The sequence below is a fragment of the Cetorhinus maximus genome, chromosome 4 (assembly GCF_964194155.1).
Source record: "Cetorhinus maximus chromosome 4, sCetMax3.hap1.1, whole genome shotgun sequence".
In the NCBI taxonomy this organism is placed as follows: domain Eukaryota; kingdom Metazoa; phylum Chordata; class Chondrichthyes; order Lamniformes; family Cetorhinidae; genus Cetorhinus; species Cetorhinus maximus.
In genome coordinates, this window is record NC_135882.1 from 32,966,448 (window position 1) to 32,988,455 (window position 22,008).

Below are 22,008 nucleotides of genomic sequence, written 5' to 3' on the forward strand. Positions count from 1 at the left end.
TGCGTTTTTGTTGCTCGGACAAGGGGTCAATATTAGGGCCAGTGGTCTTTTGATAAACAGTAGTGGCCCTGACGGGTTTAAGGGGCATGATTTCATAGTTTGTAGAAGACAAAAAGCTTGGAAATGCAGGCCGGAATTTTCCACCCCCATTGGTGGCAGGCATCATGGCGGGTGTGAATGGGCAATATGGTGAGAAGGCCAAAAATCGGTTTTACACCATTATGAAATTAGTTTGCAATCGTCCGCTCTGCCCATCAATGGGGGGCCACCTTTCCAAAGTCGGGAACCTAATTTCAATGCATTTGCATCTCATTATTTGCCTGCCCATCAGAATGATCCCCCCACACTGGATCATCTGGGCACATCGGCATGATTGCATGCCAACATGTTTCACAACAGCATTTAAAAGGCGTGCATCTTGCAAGCTGAACTTTAAGGGGAACTCAGAGGTAAGTGCACAGTAATGTTGCGCAGCGCTGGCGAGGGTCGCCTGTTTGACTTCAAGAAAGAGGTACCGCGCATTAAGGCAAAAGCACAGGCAAGTCGCATTCTCCCGGCTGGCCAACGGTTGGGGGCGGGGGAGAGGCAGCACGGTCTGATGGGAATGCACAAGCACATGCGGAGTTGGGGCAGGAAGCAGCCACACATCAGGGAAACCTTGTGTTCAGTGAGCATTTTTCTGCAGCTGAGACAGTTCAGGCACTGCAACATTGACATGCTTGGAGTTAGTTAATTTATCGGCCCACTCAAGCAACGCAGAGGTCTGAACGTGCCAACAAATGCTCCTGAACTTTTCACCCCTCAGGCACAGACTGCAAATTAATGAGCATTTTAGTGTACTACAGAACAATTGGCTGACTACTATTCCATGTCTGTGATGACCTTGACGGGCGTCCTCTGGAGGGCCCCGGCCTGCTTTCGGGTGCTATTGTGTGGCAGTGGCACCCTCCTTAGCCTGTGGAGCTTGAGTTGCTGGGGTCACAGGAAGAGGGGATTCGGATGGGCTGGACACATCTGGTGTCAGCTGGATGGATGGCCCCGGAGCATGCACCTGCTGATCCTCCTCCCTATGGATGCCCGAGGGCCCCTGACTAACTCCTTGAGGGCAAGGGGAAGCTAGAGTGAGATCGAGCTGCCCCACACCCCTCTCGTATTGACACTGTTGGAGGCCAACTCGGCATCAGTGATGAAATTCAGCCTACACAGCAGTGCAGGACCAATGTCCTGGACCAAGGTCTCAGTGGTGGCTGCCACCCTATCAGTGTTTACCTCAGTGCGTTGACATGCCAGCGCTATCACCTCAGGCTGAAGGTGGACAGACTCCTCCAACGTTCCTTGTAATCTGAGGAGTACAGCGGACATCCCTTCCTGATGTTCCTGAGCTTGCATTTGTAGCTCCAGCAGGTCCAGAGGCTCCTCATCTGACTCGGACTCAGCAGATTTCTGGCCTTCAGCAATCCTCGGAGTGCTGGAAAGCTGGGAAGTCCCTGCCGCCGCCTGCTGCAGATAAGACAGTGCAATGTGCTCACCAGGTTGTAACCCTGAGGCCACTTGTGAGTATGCCCCCCCTTATTGGGTGTCTCTGCACTGGTAGTGTGGGTGAGCGCTGTGAGGAGTCTTCAATAAGGGTTTCATCAGATTCTTCTTAGGGCTTGAGTCGAAGGCCTGGGTCGTGGACTTCCTTGGCTGCTTCCCAGATGTGCCTGCGAAAGCAGGGAGAGATTATTAGTGCATGGCAGGGGAACTGACCTACAGCATGGTTGTGTTATAGATGTTGCACTCCTGGGTCCTCACTTGGTTGAGCACCGCCAACCTCATCTTCAGCACAGGAACGGTCCAGATTGTCACCGGTCAGCTGGATGACTCTATTTTCAAAGTCTGTAAGGACCTTGATGTCAGGCATTCCTCCGCCAGTTTGCGACCTCTCCCTTTTGTAGTGGTGGGGGAGGTGATGGCGTAGTGGTATTGTCGCTGGACTGGAAATGTTCTGAGGGCCCAGGTTTGAATCCCGCCATGGCAGATGGTGGAATTTGAAGTCAATAAAAATCTGGAATTAAAAGTCTAATGATGACCAGGAAACCATTGTTGACTTTTGTAAAAACCCATCTGGTTCACAAATGCCCTTTAGGGAAGAAAATCTGTCATCCTTACCTGGTCTGGCCTACATGTGACTCCAGACCCATAGCAATGTGGTTGACTTTCAAATGCCCTCTGAAATGGCCTAGCAAGCCACTCAGTTGTATCAAACCACTACAAAGACATAAAAAAGAAATGAAACTAGACGGACCACCCGGCTTCGACCTAGGCACCGGAATCGGCAATGGCAAACTCAGCCCTGTTGACCCTGCAAAGTCCTCCTTACTAACATCTGGGGGCTAGTGCCAAAATTGGGAGAGCCATCTCACAAACTAGTCAAGCAACAGCTGACATAATCATTCTCACAGAATCATACCTTACTGATAATGTCCCAGGCACCACCATCACTAGGTATGTCCTGTCCCCCTGGCAGGACAGAGCCAGCAGAGGTGGCAGCACGGTGGTGTACAGTCGGGAGGTAGTTGCCCTGGCCGTCCTCAACATCGACTCCGGACCCCATGAAGTCTCATGGCATCAGGTCAAACATGGGCAAGGAAACCTCCAGCTGATTACCACATACCGTCCTCTTTCAGCTGATGAATCAGTGCTCCTCCATGCTGAGCAGCACTTGGAGGAAGCACCAAGAGTAGCAAGGACACAGAGTGTACTCTGGATGGGGGACTTCAATGTCCATCACCAAGAGTGGCTCGGTAGCACCACTACTGACCGAGCTGGCCGAGTCCAAAAGGACATAGCTGCTAGGCTGGGTCTAGGCAGGTGGTGAGGGAACCAACAAGAAGGAAAAACACACTTGACCTCATCCTCACCAACCTGCCTGCCGCAGATGCATCTGTCCATGACTGTATTGGTAGGAGTGACCACTGCACAGTCGTTGTGGAGACGAAGTCGCACCTTCACATTGAGGATACCCTCCATCGTGTTGCATGGCACAACCACCATACTAAATGGGATAGATTTCAAACAGATATAGCAACTCAAGACTGTACATCCATGAGGCACTGTGAACCATCAGCAGCAGCAGAACTGTACTCAAAAACAATCTGTAACCTCATATCCCCCACTCTGCCATTAGATCAAGCCAGGGGATCAACCCTGGTTCAATGAAGAGTGCAGGAGAGCATGCCAGAGTGCAAGAGCAGCACCAGACATACCTAAAAATGAAGCTATAACACAGGACAACTTGCGTGCCAAACAGCATAAGCAGCAAGTAATAGAGCTAAGCAATCCCACAACCCACGGATCAGATCTAAGCTCTACAGCCCTGCCACATTCAGTTGTGAATGGTGGTGGACAATTAAACAACTCACTGGAGGAGGAGGCTCCACAAATATCCCCATTCTCAATGATGGAGGAGCCCAGCACAGCAGTGCAAAAGATAAGGCTGAAGCATTTGCTACAATCGTCAGCCAGAAGTGCCGAGTGGATGATCCATCTCGGTATCCTCCAGAGGTCAGCGCCACAGATGTCAGTCTCCAGCCAATTCGATTCACTCCACGTGATATCAAGAAATGGCTGAAGGCACTGGATACTGCAAAGGCTATGGGCCCTGACAATATTCCGGCAATAGTACTGAAGGACTTGTGCTCCAGAACTTGCCGCGCCCCTAGCCAAGATATTCAAGAAAGCTACAACACTGGCATCTAGCCAGATATGTGTAAAATTGTCTAGGTATGTCCTGTACACAAAAAACAGGACAAATCCAACCCGGCCAATTACCACACCATCAGTAAACTCTCGATCAACAGAAAAGTAATGGAAGGGGTAATCAACGGCACGGGTATCAAGCAGCACTTGCTTAGCAATAGCCTGCTCATTGACGCTCAGTGTGTGTTCTGCCAGGGCCATTCAGCTCCTGGCCTCATTACAACCTTGGTTCAAACATGGACAAAAAAGAGCTGTACTCCCGAGATGAAGTGAGAGTGACTGCCCTTGACATCAAGGAAGCATTTGAAAGACTAGGGCATTACGGAGCCCTAGCAAAACTGGAGTCAATGGGAATCTGGGAGAAAGCTCTCCACTGGGTGGAGTCATACCTACCACAAAGGACGGTGGCTGTGGTTGATGGAGGTCAGTCATCTCAGCTTCATGACATCACTGCAGGAGGTTCTCAGAGTAGTGTTCTCGGCCCAACCATCTTCAGCTGCTTCATCAATGACCTTCCTCCTATCATAAGGCCAGAAGCGGGGATATTTCCTGATGATTGCACAATGTGCAGCACCATTCGTGACTCCTCAGATGCTGAAGCAGTCTGTGTCCAAATGCAGCAAGACCTGGACAATATCCAAGATTGGGCTGACAAGTGGCAAGTAACATTTGTGCAACACAAGTGCCAGGCAATGACCATCTACAACAAGTGAGAAGCTAACCATTGCCCCTTGACGTTCAATGGCATTATAATCACTGAATCCCCCACTATCAACATCCTGGGGGTTACCATTGACCAGAAATTGAATTGGACTAGCCATATAAATACTGTGGCTATAAGATTAGGTCAGAGGTTAGAATCCTATGATGAGTAACTTACCTGATTCCCCAAAGTCTTTCCACCATCTACAAGGCACAAGTCAGAAGTGTGATGGAATATTCCCCACTTGCCTGGATGAGTACAGCTCCAACAACACTCAAGGAGTTTGACACCATCCAGGACAAAGCAGCCCGCTTGATTGGCACCCCTTCCACAAACATTCATTCCGTCCACCACCTACACACAGTAGCAGCAGTGTGTACCATCTACAAGATGCACTGTAGGAATTCACCAAGACTCCTTAGGCAGCACCTTCCAAACCCATGAAGGGTTTCTAGAAGGACAAGGGCAGCAGAAAGATGGGAACACCACCACCTGGAAGTTCCCCTTCAAGTCACTCACCATCATGACTTGGAAATATATCGCCTTTCCTTCACTGTTGCTGTGACAAAATCCTAGAACTCCCTCCCTAACAGCTCTGTGGGTGTACCTGCACCACATGGATTGCAGCGGTTCAAGAAGGCAGCTCACCACCGCCTTCTCAAGAGCAATTACTGATGGGCAATAAGTGTTGACCCAGCCAGCAAAGCTCACATCCCGTGAATGAATTAAAAAAATGTCCTGCGTGAAGACAGATGGAGAGGGTATAAGCAGGACGCCTGCCAGGCCAGGTGAGAAGGATGCCTGCCATGTGTGCTTGGTTAGTGGTGCCATAGATAGGATGAGGTCACGATCCATAGGATAGTTGAAGGTGTGAGTGAGAGGGTGAATGGTGATGTCCCTTGAATTGGCTGTGTGAGATCCCTATGAATGTGTAATGGGATTGTGAGTGTGTGAGTTGACAGTGGCTTATCCTCTTTTGCAGGGTGTTGGTGCTGACCACTGCTGCCACCACCTCATGCTGGATTTGTCACCTTGCTTGCTGGTCTTCGCTCAGAGCTGCCGTGGAGGACTTTGCAACAGGCTCCACTGCATCCAGTAGGTTTTCGAGAGAGGCACCACTAAATTTGGGAGCAGCATGTTTCCTCCATTTGGCAACCATCAGTTCCCAGCTGCTGCTTCCTATACCTTGAAGAGTGCTAACTCTGTGCACAGGCGACCTTTAAATATGGCACCCGGTTTACTGAAGGCCTGAGGTGATGGCGGGGTGGGCAAATCAGAGGCGTGTTTCCCGGGAATGCATAATTTATGAGGCGGGACACACCAGGAAGGGGCAGGTACAATGCAAAAAGCCGCCATTGTGGCCAGCAGGTAAATGTCCTTTTTCCTACCCGCTACTACACTACAGTAAATAATGCATGAGCAAAGTAGCAGAGATTTAATAAAGGTATTCAAAATTTTGAATGACTGATAGAATAAAAGAGGAGAAAGTATTTCCAGTAGCAGGAGTGGCAACCAGAGGAAATGGATTCAAGGTATTTGGGAAAAGAACGACAGGCGAGAAAAGGTGCATTTTTTTTAAGCAGCAAGTTATGATCTGGAATGCGCTGCCTAGAAGGGCAGTGGAAACAGATTCAATAATAATTTTCAAACGGGAACTGGATAAATGCTTTAAAGCATAATGTTTTCTGAGCTCTGGGGAATGAGGACAGGAGCGTGAATAATTGATCAGTTCTTTCAAATAGCTGGCACCGGCATGATGGGCCAAATGATCTCCTTCTGTGCTGTATCACTATGATTCTAGAGAAGTTGAGATTGTTCTTCTTAGAGAAAAAAAGGTTACAAAGAGACTTATTGATGTGCTGAAGATGCTGAAGATATGATGAAAATTGAGAGGGGTTTTAATAGGGAGAAACTGGATGATTCTATTCTTGATAGTTAGTTAATTTCTTATAACTAAAGCATGTCATGTAGGCATTGAGAATAGAATGTGAAATTCTTCAGATCCCAGTGTTTCTACATACAACTATGACCTATGATGGGAGACAATACAATATTACGATTACAATAATGATACAAATAGTAATTAGTGATGCAAATTATTTTGCTGGAACTATTCATATAAAATACGTATATTAAATACTCCGAATAGTTATTTTCTTGACCTTTTCTAGTTTAGCTGATTTCTGCACCATTTGCCAATTATAAGGGTGAGAAGTGACCTCTTCTAGTCCTCTTTCAACATTGATGAACAACCTCTATTTAATTGCCTTTTTATTACTATTATACCTAAGAACATAAGAAATAGGAGCAGGTGTAACCCATACTACCATTCAATATGATCATGGCTGATCTACTGTCTCAAGTCCACTTTCCCATTTGCTCCCCTAATCCCTTAATTCCCTGAGGGACCAAAAATCTATCTCAGCCTTAAATATACTTAATGATGGAGCATCCACACCTTCTGGGGCAGACAATATAAAAGATTCACACCCTCTGAGTAAAGAAATTTTTCCTCATCTCAGTCCTAAATGATTGACTCCTTATGCTGAGACCATGCCCTAGTGTTCTAGATCTCCCAGCCATGGGGTACAACCTCTCAGTGTCTACCCTGTCAAACCCCTTCAGGATATTGTATGGATATTATTTCATTCAAAACTGGGACCTGGTTGATGGACAACAGGGTGTCCCCACGCGCTGGTGGTCCTGCATATCACATGGGGGCCAAGGTTCTTCCAAGATCCCCTGTAGTTCAGCCTAGGGGCATAGGGCCTAATTGCCTTGTGTCGCCACAAGGAAGCACTACAGGCGGTTTTGGTGATGCAGAGACTGTGCACTGGCAAGAGAGACTAATGCACTCGGCACCCCCTATGCAGTATACTGGCCAATGGCAATGGATTATGCAACTGCAATTGATGCATAACATCACCCATAGCAAAACTACTGACACCCAACTAGCTCCACATGACTGGTTAGAATGGTGTCATTCGTGACAGAATATCTTTTAATTTTTAAACAGTATCCATTGGATGCGTTTTCAATTAAGATGTAAAGTCCTTGTCTGTCATGTTTACGTTAAGCGATCACATGGAATCGAACACAATAGTTGGGAATCAGGTGCCCCCATGAGGTCGCAAATAGCACATACTATTTATTGTTCGGTAGATACATTCTACAAATAGTGTTTAAGATCTGACATGCTGAAAGTTAATTTCTCATCAAATTTCATTCAAAGTTAGCATTTAGCATTATGCATATACATTTACATGCTATTTTACTGAAGGGTCTCTATAAGAACATAAGAAATAAGGGCAGAAATATGCCATTCAACGTTTGAGCCTGTTTCACCATACCATTCAATATGATCATGGCTGATCATCTACCTCAATTTCACCATTCCACACTATTTCCATAATGCTCAATATCCTTAGTATCCCAAAAGCTAGCAATCTCTATCTTGAATATATTCAATAACTGTGTGTCAGTTATGGCTTAGTTGGTAGCACACTTGACTCCAGGGCTTGAACACAAATATCGTGGCTGATACTGCAATACTGAGGGAACACTGCACTGTCAGAGATGTCACCTTTTAGACAAGACGTTAAAACGTGGTCCCATCTGTCTGCTCGGGTGGATGTAAAAGATTCCATGGCCCTATTTTGAAGAAGAGTAGGGGAGTTATCCCCGGTCTTCTGGCTGTCTCATCTCAGCATGCAGCTGAGAGCCAACTATGCTCCTGCTTGGCTGCATGCTCATCAAGAGGCCCAGCAGCATGCGTGGCCAGCACGTGTCTCAGCTAGCCTGCATGTCTTAAAGGCAGCCTGCCTCTCATAGAATAGTTACAACACAGAGAAGGGAGCATTCAAGCAGCTGAGTCCATGCCGACTCTCTGCAAGAGCAATTCAGCTAGCCCCACTCCCTTGCCCTCCTTCAAGTGCTTGGTAAAGTAGAGATGTACTTATACAGGGCTCCTGCAATAGACCCCAGAAGGGTCTATTGATAGAGCAGAAAACTCCTCTGACCATGCTGTCAGGATGCAGCAACAGTGCCTTCAAAATTCAACAAGTTACAAAAACTCCAAGAACAGTACTTCCACAAACTCAAATCCCACATTGAATTAAAAGTTTCAGTGAATTAATTCAACCTGCATTAAAAACTTAGCATCAATAATGCTGCATGTGAAACTACCAGATTTTCATTAAAACCTATCAGGTTCACTAGTGCCTTCTAAGGGAGAAAATCTGCCATCCTTACCAGGTCTGGTCTTTATGTGACTTCAGACCCAAAGTAATATGGTTGACCCTTAACTGTCCCCTGAAATGGCCTAGCACATCACTTAGTTTTATAGAGTTGAGCAATAAATGTAGCCTTGCCAGCAGTGCCTACATCCCATGAATTAAATAAAAACGTAGTGCTCCACAATAATTGCTGCTGGGACCATTGTTGTTTGCCATTTACATAAACGATCTGGACTCAGGAATCAGAAGTACAATTTCAAAATTCATAAATGGCACCAAATTGAAACCAAATTTCTGCCACCTCCAATGTAATTCTACCACCAAACACATCTTCCCCTCCCTCTTCAGTATTCCAAAGGGACCATTCCCTCAGTGATACCTCGGTCCACTCCTCTTGACATCTTCAAAACACTCTCCTCACTTCCCTATGCAAGCCACTCAGTCAAGGGCAATTAGGGATGAGCAACATCCCTTGCTAGCGAAGCCCACATCACATGAACGAATATAAAAATAGTGCCAAGTGCTGCTACACCTTCTCTTTCACTTTGTCCCTTCTCACTGTCCATGGCCCCAAACACTCCTTCCAGGTGAAACAGCAATTCACTAGCACTTATTTCAATTTAGTATAATATATTTTCTGCTCATGATGTGATCTCCTCCATACTGGGGAGACTAAACACAGATTAGCTGACAGCTTGGTAGAACAGCTTCATTTAATTCGTAAGCATAGTCCCAAGCTTCTCATTTTAATACGCTGCTCCACTCCCATTCTAACCTCTCTGTCCTTGGCCTTCTACATAGTTCCAATGAAGCTCAATGAAAGCTCAAAGAACACCAATTCATCTTCTGATTAGGCCACTTACTGAGTGAGCGCTTGTGAAAAGCATCGGGGCCATTTACAGAGAGAGCGCTTGTGAAAAACAGCGGGGCCATTTACAGAGGGAGTACTTGTAAAAAGCAGCGGGGTCCTTTACAGTGAGAGAGTGCGAGAGAAGCAGCATGGTCATTTACAGGGAGCAGTTATGAGGGAAGCAGCATGGTCGTTTACAAGGAGCGTGTGAGAGGGGAGCAGGGCCTTTAACAATGAGAAAGTGAGAGGAGAGTGTGAGACCATTAAAGAGCGCGAGAGGGAAAAGAGCACAGAGGGCAATTGACTGGTGAGTAGGATTGGTGAGTATTTCTAGTCTTTAAAGTAAAAGTAAGGTCTTCAGTTTGTGTTTAGATTTCTAGTCCTTTTTTCTCATTCTCTTAAGATGCTTGTTAAGTATAAGATCGATACTGGTGTGTATAAAAAAAATTATAATCAAGTGTAACTTGATACTAGAGTAATTAATTAATAAATTGAATAAAATACAAGAGCAATGGCACGACTGGTGTGTTGCTGCTGCAGCATGTGAGGGCTGCTGGATACCCAGGTGATCCAGAGCGAACATATCTGTACCAAGTGTCTGCAGCACAAGGAACTTTGAATCTGAGTTAAGCAGCTGGAGTCCAAGCTGCAGACATTGCGTCACATCAGGGAAGGGGAAAGCTACCTGGACACTTTGCTCCAGGAGTTGGTCACGTCCCTCAGAATAGGTAATTCAACTTTGGTCTATGATCAGGGACAGGAGGGTGTGACTGCAGGTGAGGCAGGTTTGGGGACCCAGGGGGTAGCATTCAAGGAGCCTCGGCCCCTGCAACTGTCCAACAGTTACAAGGTTCTTGCAAGCTGTGTGGATGAGACGGGGACTGCAGGGAGGATGGGCGAACTGACCATGGCACCGTGGTACAGGAGCCATTCAAGTGGGGGGAGGAAATGGGAACAGAGTAGTGGTAGGGGACAGTATAGTTAGAGGGATAGATACTTTCTCTGCAGCCATGAGCATGAGTCCCAAAGGATGTGTTGCCTGCCCGGTGCCAGGGTTAAGGACATCTCCTCAGGGCTGGAGAGTAACATGGAGTGGGAGGGGAGGGATACAGTTGTCGTCATCCATGTTGGTACCAACAACAATGATAGAACTGGAATGGAGGTCCTGCTGAAAGAATTTGAACAGTTAGGAGCTAAGTTAAAAAGCAGAACCTCCAAGGTAATAATCTCAGTATTACTATCTGAGCCACGGGCAAACTGGCATAGGATAAATAAAGTCAAGAAGTTAAATGCTTGACTCAAAGATTGGTGTGGGAGGAATGGGTTTCAGTTCATGGAGCATTGCACCAGTACTGGGGTAGAAGGGAGCTGTTCCGGTGGGACGGGCTTCACTTGAACTGTGCTGGGACCAGTCCTGATGAACTGAATAACTAGGGCTGTAGGGAGGGCTTTAAACTAAATAGAGGGGGGGTGGGGGGAAGGGCTCTGGAAAGGTGATACGTAGGCTTACAAAGCAAAAGGACATAGCAGCCTTGCAGGGCAGCTATTTAAGTAATGATACCCAGAGTGTGACAGGAAGGGACAGAGTGTGCAAACATGAAAAAAAAGCAGCAAATAGGGTCAAAAGCGGAAAAAAATGGTAAACGTAAATGCACATAGTATTCGGAACAAAACGAATGAATTAACAACACAAATATAGGTTAATGGGTATGATCTTCTAGCCATTACGGAGATGTGGTTACAAGGAGATCAAAGCTGGGAACTAAATATTCAGGGGTATGTGACTTCTCGAAAGGACAGGCAGGAAAGAAAGGGTAAAACAAAAATAAAAATACCTGGAAAAACTCAGCAAGCCTGACAGAACTGTTCTGTTGAAGAGTAATACGGACTCGAAACGTTAACTGTGTTCCTCTCCACAGATGCTGTCAGGCTTGCTGAGTTTTTCCAGGTATTTTTATTTTTGTTTTGGATTTCCAGCATCCGCAATATTTTGCTTTTATCTATAGAAAGGAAAGGGTGGTGGGGTAGCTCTGTTAGTATGAGATGGAATAAGTACGATAGCAAGAAATAATCTTGGATCGGAAGATGTAGAATCCATATGTGTGGAGGTAAGACACTGGTGGGAGTAGTCTATAGGCCCCCTGACAGTAGCTATACTGTAAGACAGAGAATAAAGCAGGAGATAACGTAAAAAAGGCAGTACATTAATCATGAGTGACTTCAATCTTTATGTAGATTGGGAAAATCAAATTAGCAGAGGTAGACATGAGCAAGAATTCATAGAGTGTATTCGGGATAGTTTCTTAGAACAATATGTTGTGAATCCAACCAGGGATCAGGCTATTTTGGATCTGGTAATATGTAATGAGGCAGGTTTAATAAATGATCTCAGAGTCAAGGATCGCCTAGGAAACAATGACTATTATATGGTAGAATTAGCATTCAGTTTGAGAGTGAGAAACTTGGGTCGGAAACAACTGTGCTAAACTTAAATTAGGGCAATTATAATGGAATGAGGGCAGAGTTGGCTGGAGTGGACTGGGAAAACAGTTTAGCAGACAAGATGGTCAATGAACAATGGCAGAAGTTTAAGAAAATAGTTCATGACATTCAACACAGATATATCCCAGTGAGGAAGAAGGATTCAAGGAAGGGGATAAGCCAACCATGGTTAACCAAGGAAGTTAAGGACAGTATCAAATTGAAAGAAAAAATATACAATGTGGCAAAGATTAGTGGTAAGCCAGAGGATTGGGAAAGTTTTAAAAACCAACAGTAGATGACCAAAAAAATAATAAAGAGGGAGAAAATAAACCTTGAGGGTAAACTAGCAAGTAATATAAAAATGGACAGTAAGAGCTTCTCTAAATATATAAAATGGAAGAGAGAGGCCAAAGTGAACAAAGGCCCCTTAGAGACTAAAGCTGGGGAAATAATAATGGGGAACCAGGAAATGGCAGAGGATTTTAATAAATACGTTGCTTCAGTCTTCACGGTAGAAGATACTAACAGCATTCCAAAAATACGAAATAATCAAGGGGCAAAAGGCAGGGGGAGGAAATAAATACAATAACTATCACTGGAGAAAAAGTACTAGGAAAACTAATGGGGCTAAAGGCCGATAAATCCCCTGGATGGGTTGCATCCTAGGATATTAAAGGAAGTAGCTACAGAGATAGTGGATGCACTGGTATTGATCTTCCAAGAGTCCTTAGATTCTGGAAAAGTCCCAGTGGATTGGCGAATGGCCAATGTAACACCCTTATTCAAAAAGGGAGGGGGACAAAAAACAGGTAACTAAGTAGCTACAGAGATAGTGGATGCACTGGTAGTAATCTTCAAAGGATCCATAGATTCTGGAAAAGTCCCAGAGGATTGGCCAATGGCCAATGTAACATCCATATTCAAAAAGGGAGGTGGACAAAAAACAGGTAACTATAGGCCAGTTAGCTTAACATCTGTCATTGGGAAAATGTTGGAGTGTTTTGTAAAGGATGTAATAGCAGAGTATTTAGAAATACATAATCTAATCAAGCAGAGTCAGCTTCATAAGGGGGAAATAATGCCCTTTATTAGAATTCTTTGAGGAAGTAACAAGCAGGATGATAAAGGAGAACCAGTAGATGTAATGTATTTGGATTTCCAAAAGGCATTTGGTACTGCACATAAGGCTACTCAATAAGATAAGAGCCCATGATGTTGGGGGTAGTATATTAGCATGGATACAGGATTGGTTAAAAAATAGAAGACAGAGGCCAGGATTTTCCCCTTGGCGATTTGGGGGCAGGGCCCGCTCGCCGAGGGGAAAATAACGCGGGACGACGTCGGGAGGAATCCCTGATGTCATCCTGGTCCCTTTAAATTTTTAGGAAGGCAGACGGACAGCGAAATCAGCTGTCCGCCCGCCAACCTGCCAATGGCCAATTGAGGCCACTGACAGGCTAATTAAAGACCTGCCCGGCCAACCTTAAGGCTGGCGGGCAGGCCAGGAGACCCAGTGGGCTTCTGATTATTCATGAAACTTCATCCGCTGGCGGGATGAAATTTCATGTCCGTTTTGTAAAAAAGTTATAAAGTTAATGTGTTTTTTATTAACATGTCCCATCTCGTGTGACATTGTCACATGAGGGGGACACGTTAATAATTTTTAAATTTTTGTATTTTTAAAGTTTTTCGGACTGTCGCTGGTCTCCCTGAGACAGCACTTAATATCAGGGAGAAGTGCCCTCTTTCACGCGCATCCGCGGATGAGCGCACTTTGACAGATGGGGAATCCCTCCCCTCCCCCCCCCGCACAGGAAGCGCATAGCGCTTCCTGTTGGGGATGCCGCTGGGCCCCGTTTTAATTGGCCCGCCCACTTAAAATGGTGGCGGGCCCCGTTTCAGTGGCGGGGGTCGGCTTGCCGCCCGCCGCCAAGCCGGATGGGCCCGCACGCCATCCGAGGGCAAGATTCTGCCCAGAGAGTTGTGATAAGGGTGGCATTTTCAGGATGGCAAACTGTAACTAATGGAGTGCCATAGGGACCAGTGCTGGGGCCACAATTATTTACAGTATATATTAATGATTAGATGAGGGGAGTGAATGTACTATTGCCAAGTTTGTGGATGACACAAAAGTAGGTGGGAAGGCAAGTGGTGAGGATGACACAAGGAGCCTACAGAGGGATATAGACAGGTTAAGTGAGTGGGCAAAAACTTGGCAGATGGGATATAATGTGGGAAAATGTGAAGTCATGCACTTTGGCAGGAAGAATAGAGGAGCTGAATGTTATTTAAATTGAGAAAGACTGCAGAAGGCCGCAGCACAGAGGGATTTGGGAGTCCTTGTGCGTGAATCCCGAAAAGCTAACATAAAAGTTCAACAGGTAATAGGGAAGGCAAATGGAATGTTGGCCTTTATTTCAAAGGGAAAGGAGTATAAAAATGGGGAAGTCTTGTTAAAGCTATACAAGGCACTGGTTAGACCACACCTAGAATACTGTGAACAATTTTGGTCCCCTAATCTAAGGAAAGATATACTGGCATTGGAGGTAGTCCAGAGAAGGTTCACTAGGTTGATCCTGGGTATGGAGGGATTTTCTTATGAGGAGAGGTTGAGTAAGTTGGGCCTGTACTCACTGGAGTTTAGAAGAGTGAGAGGCGATCTTATTGAAACATATAAGATTCTTAGGGGGTTTGACAGGGTAGATACTGAGAGGTTGTTCTCCTTGTGGGAGAGTCTAGGACCAGAGGGCAGAATCACAGAGTAAGGGCCCATTTAAAACAAAGATGAGGAGGAATTTCTTCTCTCAGAGGGTAGTCAATCTGGAATTCTTTACCGCAGAGGGCTGCAGAGACTGGGTCGTTAAGTATGTTCATGGCTGAGACAGACAGGTTTTTAATCAGTAAGGGAATCAAGGGTTATGGGGAAAAGGCAGGAAAGTGGAGTTGAGGGTTATCAGATCAGCCATGATCTCATTGATTGGCGGAACAGACTCGATGTGCTGAATGGCCTATTTCTGCTCCTACGTCTTATGGTTCATGGTCACATTGTAGCCTTCAGGACTTAACATGAAGTTCAACAATTTCAGATTATAACTTCTGCTCCTTTTTTTTGCTCTTGGATAGCAGCTCTGGGTAATGATTCTACATTTTCCATTCACACTTCTAGACACATTTTTATCTTTACATATCGCTTCACTACCCACCTTTTGCCTTGCACCATCATATCTTTTGTCACTTAATATCTCTTGCTTTTCACCCTATCATCGGCCTTCCCTTTCATTACTTCCTTCCCTCTCCTCTTTCTCTGCCACTGTGTTTGCTTTAAACATGTCGCATCTCTAACTTTTTCCAATCCTGATGAAAGGTTATTGACCTAAAACATTGGGCCAGATCTTTGCAGCATCTGTAAGTAGACCTGGGCATTAGATTTTTGACCATTTCTAGATTATTCTTACATGTACTGTAGTAAGCTAAGAAAGTCAAGAAACCATTTTGTACTAATAGTGGGCTAAAGAAGCCATTTTGTAGTCTGTAATTCATGATCGCTTACATGTATTAATCAAGAATTACTGCATAATTCGTAACCAGCCAGAAACAGTTGATTGACTAAGTAGTGTACCTCAATTAAGCTATAATTGAAGAATTAGTAATTAATCAAAAGTTACATTATTGAAGCTGGTTATATTCAAAAATCTGTAAGTTTGTTTTAAAATTACTAATTAGCTGTTGTGAGGTTCTGTCTGTGGGAACAACATGTGATCAGATACTGTGCATTGCCTGGAACCTCCCTTGATAAAGTTGAGTTGAGACCTGGGTAATGAATGGGGATTTGTACAAAATCAGATAGAAGAGACACTGTAAACAGATCCATTGTTTCCTTCAATGAGACAATGTGCGCAGGTGGCAAAATCCTTTGAAAATAATTCAACAATTTCATTTGCTAAATTACAACAGGTTCAATTCAAGATGAGATAATGGTAATTTAGGGGTTAAAAGTAGGAGTTCCGAGGGACATCTTGGCTAACTAGTCACATACTGAAAGCTCCTTAGGCAGAATTCCAGAAGAGTTGCTGTCAACGAAGGAACTTGAGGGAATTACATTCTCCGGCTTGATCAACTGATTGAAGCTGTAAAAGTCTGTCTTGTATTGTTAAGAATACTTTTTCCTTTCAATAAACTTCTTTATATTTGTTATTCAAGAGTCCTGTCTTGCCAAAAGGGTAAAGTCTTGTCTGAATTAAAATGTTTGAATGAATTATTTTGGAACTGAATAATTAATTTTGAATAAAAGCAAAGTACTGCGAGTACTGGAAATCTGAAAAAACTGCTGGAAAAACTCATTAGGTCTGGCAGCATCTGCGGAAGGAGAAACAGAGTTAATGTTTTGAGTCCACTGTGACAGAGTTAGGAAGATGATGGGTTTTATGCTGTTGAAAAGGGGAGGAAGGGGCAAGTGGAGCAAAAGAGGAGGTCAGGGGTGGGTTAGAGGGTGGGGGAGATGAAATGACAAATGCCATGGAAAACAAGGCAAAGGGAGTGGTAATAATAGTATTAAAGACTAAAGCATTGATCCACAGTAGATGTTAATAGCAGAATTAAGGTTAGCACTATCTGAAAGCAAAAACATGAGAACAAGATACAGACTGGCACTTGGGGGAAAAAATTCAAAAGTTCGTGGTCTGAAGTTGTTGAACTCAATGTTGAACCTAGAAGGCTATAAAGTGCCTAATCAGATGATGAGGTGCTGTTCTTCCAGCTTGTGTTGGGTTTCACTGGAACACTGCAGCAGGCCAAGCATAGAAATGTGGGCATGAGAGCAAGATGGTAAATTGAAATGGCAAGTGACCAGAGGTTCAGGGACATTTGGTCTCCCCAGTGTAGAGGAGATTGCATTGTGAGCAGCAAATGCAGTAGACTAAATGGGAAGCATTACAAGTAAATTGTTGCTTCACCTGGAAGGAGTGTTTGGGGCCTTGGACAGTGAAGAGGGAGGAGGTAAAGGGGCAGGTATTATGTCTCCTGCAATTGCATGTGAAGGTGCTGCAGGAAGGGGATGAAGTGTTGGGGGTGATAAAGGAGTGGACTAGGATGTCACAGAGGAAGTGGTCCCTTTGGAATGCTGACAGAGGTGCTGAGAGGAGGATGTGTTTGGTGGTGGCATCATGCTGGAGTTGGAGGAAAAGGTAGAGGATGATCCTTTGAAAGCAGAGGCCGGTGGGGTGGAAAGTGAGGGGACAAGGGGCACCCTACTGTGGTTCTGGGAAGGAGGGGAAGGGGTGAGGGCAGAAGTGTGGGAAATGGGCTAGACACTGTTGAGTGCCCTGTCAACCATTGTGGGGGAGGGGGGGAATCCTCAGCTAAGGAAAAAGGAAGACCTGTCAGAAGCGTCGTTGTGGAAGGTAGCATCATCAGAACAGATGCACAGAGACAGAGAAACTGGGAGAATGGAATGCAGTCCTTAAGGAAGCAGGGTGTGAAGAGGTTTAGTCGAGGTAGCAGTGGGAGTCGGTGGGCTTGTATTGAATATTGTTAGACAGTCTATCTTCAGAAATGGAGATAGAGAAGTCAAGGAAGGGAAGTGTTGGAGATGGACCATGTGAAGAGGAGAGAAGGATGGAAATTGGAAGCAAAATTGATGAATTTTTCCAATTCCGGAATTGATGAATTTGATGATTGATTAATTATGAATCAATTAATTTTGATTAAATCAAATTAAATTTAAAAGCGCAATTAAAAATTACACAGTGAAGCACTGAAAGTTGCTGCTGTGCCGAGGGACCCATTGGAAGTTTTGATGCCCCCACAGGTGTTATAATTGCCCAGGAAGTTTAATCATCCAATGGACTGATGTGTGCTGCCCTGAAACCTCTGCGAATGTCTCTTACACTGATCTCAATATTGGAGACTAGGGGTAGATAAATGTTGTTTAACTGAAAAGTTACACTAAAATTATTACTGTTTCGTCGCAGGCGTAATTCACTGATTAACAATGCAACCAACCCCCACACATGCCCCTTGACCCTGACTATCTGCTCGCTGACTATCCACTCCCATCCCATCCACTCACCCATCCGCTTCCATCCCATCCACTCACCCACCCACTTCCGTCACATCCACTCACTCACATCCACTCACCCCCCCACTCACCCACTTTCACTCACCCACCCAACCACTCACATCCACTCACCCACCCACTCACTCACATCCACTCACCGACCCACTTATTCACATCCACTCACCGACCCATTCACTCACATCCAATCACTCACCCACTCACTCACATCCACTCACCCACCCACTTCCACTCACCCATCCACTCACATCCACTCACCCACCCACTTCCACTCACCCACCCACCCACTCACATCCACTCACCCACCCACTCACTCACATCCACTCACCCACCCACTCACTCACATCCACTCACCCACCCGCTCACTCACATCCCATCCACTCACCCACCCACTCACCCAATTCCACTCACCCACCCACTCACATCCACTCACCCACCCACTCACTCACATCCACTCACCCACCCACTCACATCCACTCACCCAGCCTCACCCACCCACCACTCACACAGTCACTCACATCCACTCACCCACCCACTTCTCAGAGACACTTATCCACCAACTCACTCGCTCACCCACTCAATCCATTGAAAGACTCGAGACCTTTAAAAACTTACCTGAATATAGCAGCTGATGTTGTAAAAAATGAGGACGTGTCCTCTGTGCTGCTCCTCTTGGCAAGTCTTCTCCTGGATCGCTGCGCCAAGGCTTCGGTCTTCCAACCAGGATTGGAAGTCCCAGCTGAAAGTAGGGTAAGTACACAATGATGTCTGCAGTCAGCAGCACTGTGTGCCGCATTCCTGCTAATCAGAAGATCTGGCCCAATAACTCTGTTTCTCTCTCTAAAGATGCTTCCAGACCTGCTGAGTATTCCCAAAATTTTCTGTTTTTATACCAAATTGGGCAGCAAAATTAATACAGAGGAGGATTACAACAGAACACAGGAAGACAGCAATAAACTTGAAGAATGGGACATCTAATTAGCAAATAAACTTCTAAATAAATGACTGTGACATGGTACATTTTTGTAGGAAGAATGAGGTCGCATACTCTTTGGCAACTAAGGGCGGAATTTTCCAGACCCCTCCCACAGCGGGTTTAATGGCGGGCAGGAAGGGACAATGCGGCAGGAGCTAAGAAATCTGTTTCCCGTCAGCGTAAAATGATGGTGGGATCTTCCACTCCCATGCGCCATGATGGGCCACAATTGCCACCAGAGGCCGGCGTGAAACCGATTTGCATCCCACTAATGGGATGCAGGCCCAACTGGAACCACGCCCCCCACCCGCTTGATCGCCCGCTCTACCAGCAGGAAATCATGCCGTTCTGGAACACATTTGGACCAAAGTGGCATGTACATGTCGGCATTTACCTGAAGGCCTGGGGCAGCTCGCGGAGATGAGAAGATGGAGGCCTCCAGCGACTGGACACTGGAACATCACATGCAGCAGTGATCGTCAGTCAGTAACTTCTTCCAGGGTTTGGAGCTTCAAGCTGCAGGCAGAAGGCTGCAGGAGGCACTGGTGGGTGACGAGGGTTTGGGCTTGGTGTGGAGGAGTTGGCGGGGGGGTGTAAATAGACGTGGAGGAGAGGAATGAAGAGGTGGGGCAGGTGTGGAGATCTAGAGGGGGCGGGTGTGCAGGCCTGGAGGGGGGCAGGGGAAGTTTGGGGTCTAGGGGAAAGAAAGATTCTGCAGGGATTGTGAAATGAGTGAACTTGTATGGAGCAGGAGGGTGGGGAGGGCTGTGTTAAGAGTGTGGGCGGGGGGAGATGGGGGCTTGTGCAGGTTTGAAGGGGCATGGGGTGGGTGTAGAGGTGTGGCTAGGCATGTAGCAGGGAAAGGGATTCAGAAAGATGGGTCAGCGGAGTCATTGGAGGATTCCCGAGGGCGAGCAGGGGTGGGGGGCGGATGCTCAGGGTTCCGATGTTAGAACGGGATGGTGACGGTTAAAGGTGGCAGTGGGAGCCGTTAAGGTGGGAGGACAAGGGTGCAGCGACGTTGAGTGAAGGGGCGTTGAGGATTCCTGAGTGGTTGGAAAGCATGTTTGGGATTGCTGCTATTCATTTTGAGTGATTGAATACCCACAATCGGTCCTGATAGATTTACGCTACCATGTTCGACAGGAACTGAGAGTTGAGAAGGTTTCGGAAAGAAATGCGCCATTGTGTAAAAGATTGATGGGTGGAACCCTGTTTACATAGAAACTGCTACCTGTGGAGAATCAACTAAGTCCTTAAAGAGAAAGGACCAAAATTCTGCCAAAGCTAGACCAAGCTTGCAAAATCTTTGTGGCTGAAATTGACACTATACAGGCAGAGTGGACTGCCTAGGAAAACCTGTGAGATTTATCTTTGTTGAGTCTGCTATTCCACGTGTAATTTATAGTTCGTACAGACCATGATTTGCCTGTTAATTTATGTTTAATTTACATTGATTTTGATGCATGTTAAAGTAAAAGTAACAAAACGTGAAATCTTGTTGGTAATTTCTTCATTTGGGGGGTCGTTCAGTAAATGTGATTCTTTTGATTTATGGATTCCCACAGGATCATAACACTACTCTTTTTACGTGGTTCATATCAAATTAACCTTAACATCACAGACAGGATGTCAGTCTCAATCTCTTACAAAAATCGTTCAGTGTATGTAAGATGAGTGAAACCATCAATTATGCTAAATAATGAAAATTCAAATATTGGAAGGGTAATTTGGAATTTAAATCAGGATTATAAATTTACATATAGTTATTTACAAAGGTCATGATGACTCTTGCCCATCAAAAACTGAGCGATACATAAATGATCCCAATTGAGCCCAAGATGAGGTTTTATATGAGGTGCTGTTGTTGTCTGGCGCACTGACCTCTACCTCACAGAGGCTGAGCGTCAACTTGCAGACACTTCCTCCTACCTCCCCCTGGACAATGACCCCACCACTGAAAATCAAGCCATTGTTTCCAGGACTGTTACTGACCTCATCTCCTCTGGAGATCTTCCTTCCACAGCTTCCAACCTCATAGTCTCCCAACCTCGGACGGCACACCTCTACCTCCTACCCAAAATCCACAAACAGGACTGTGCCGGCAGACTGATCGTGTCAGCCTGTTCCTGCCCCATGGAACTCATTTCTTGCTATCTTGACTCCATTCTCTCTCCCCTGGTCCAGTCGCTTCCCACCTACATCCGTGATTCCTCTGACACCCCACATCATAGCAACAATTTCCAGTTCTCTGGCCCCAACCGCCTCCTCTTCACCACGGACGTCCAATCCCTCTACACCTCCATCCCCAACCGGGATGGTCTGATGGCTCTCCGCTTCTTCCTCGAACAGAGGCCCGAACAATCCCCATCCACCCCTACTCTCCTCCGTCTGGCTGAACTTGTTCTCACACTGAACAATTTCTCCTTAAACTCCTCTCACTTCCTCCAAATAAAAGGTGTGGCTATGGGTACCCCCATGGGCCCCAGTTATGCCTGTCTCTTTATGGGTTACGTGGAACATTCCTTGTTCCAGTCCTACTCCGGCCCCCTCCCACAACTCTTTCTCTGGTACATCGATGATTGCTTCGGTGCTGCTTCATGCTCTTGTCTGGACCTGGAAAAATTTATTAATTTTGCTTCCAATTTCCACCCCTCCATCATTTTCACATGGTCTATCTCTGACACTTCCCTTCCCTTCCTTGACCTCTCAGTCTCAATTTCTGGTGATAGACTGTCCACCAATATTCATTACAAGCCTACCGACTCCCACTGCTACCTCGACTACAGCTCCTCACACCCCGCTTCCTGTAAGGACTCCATCCCATTCTCTCAGTTCCTTCGCCTCCGTCGCATCTGTTCTGACGATGCCTCTTTCAAAAGCAGTTCCTCTTCCTTCTTCCTTAACTGAGGTTTTCCACCCACGGTGGTTGACAGGGCCCTCAAC

General features: G+C 45.8%; 1 protein-coding gene across 1 annotated transcript in view; it reads right to left on the reverse strand.

Annotated features, from left to right (window-relative positions):
• The window catches only part of dpys (dihydropyrimidinase), a 115,639-nt gene that overhangs the window by 29,311 nt on the left and 64,320 nt on the right, over nt 1-22,008 (reverse strand). The gene's annotated exons all lie outside the window — the stretch shown is intronic.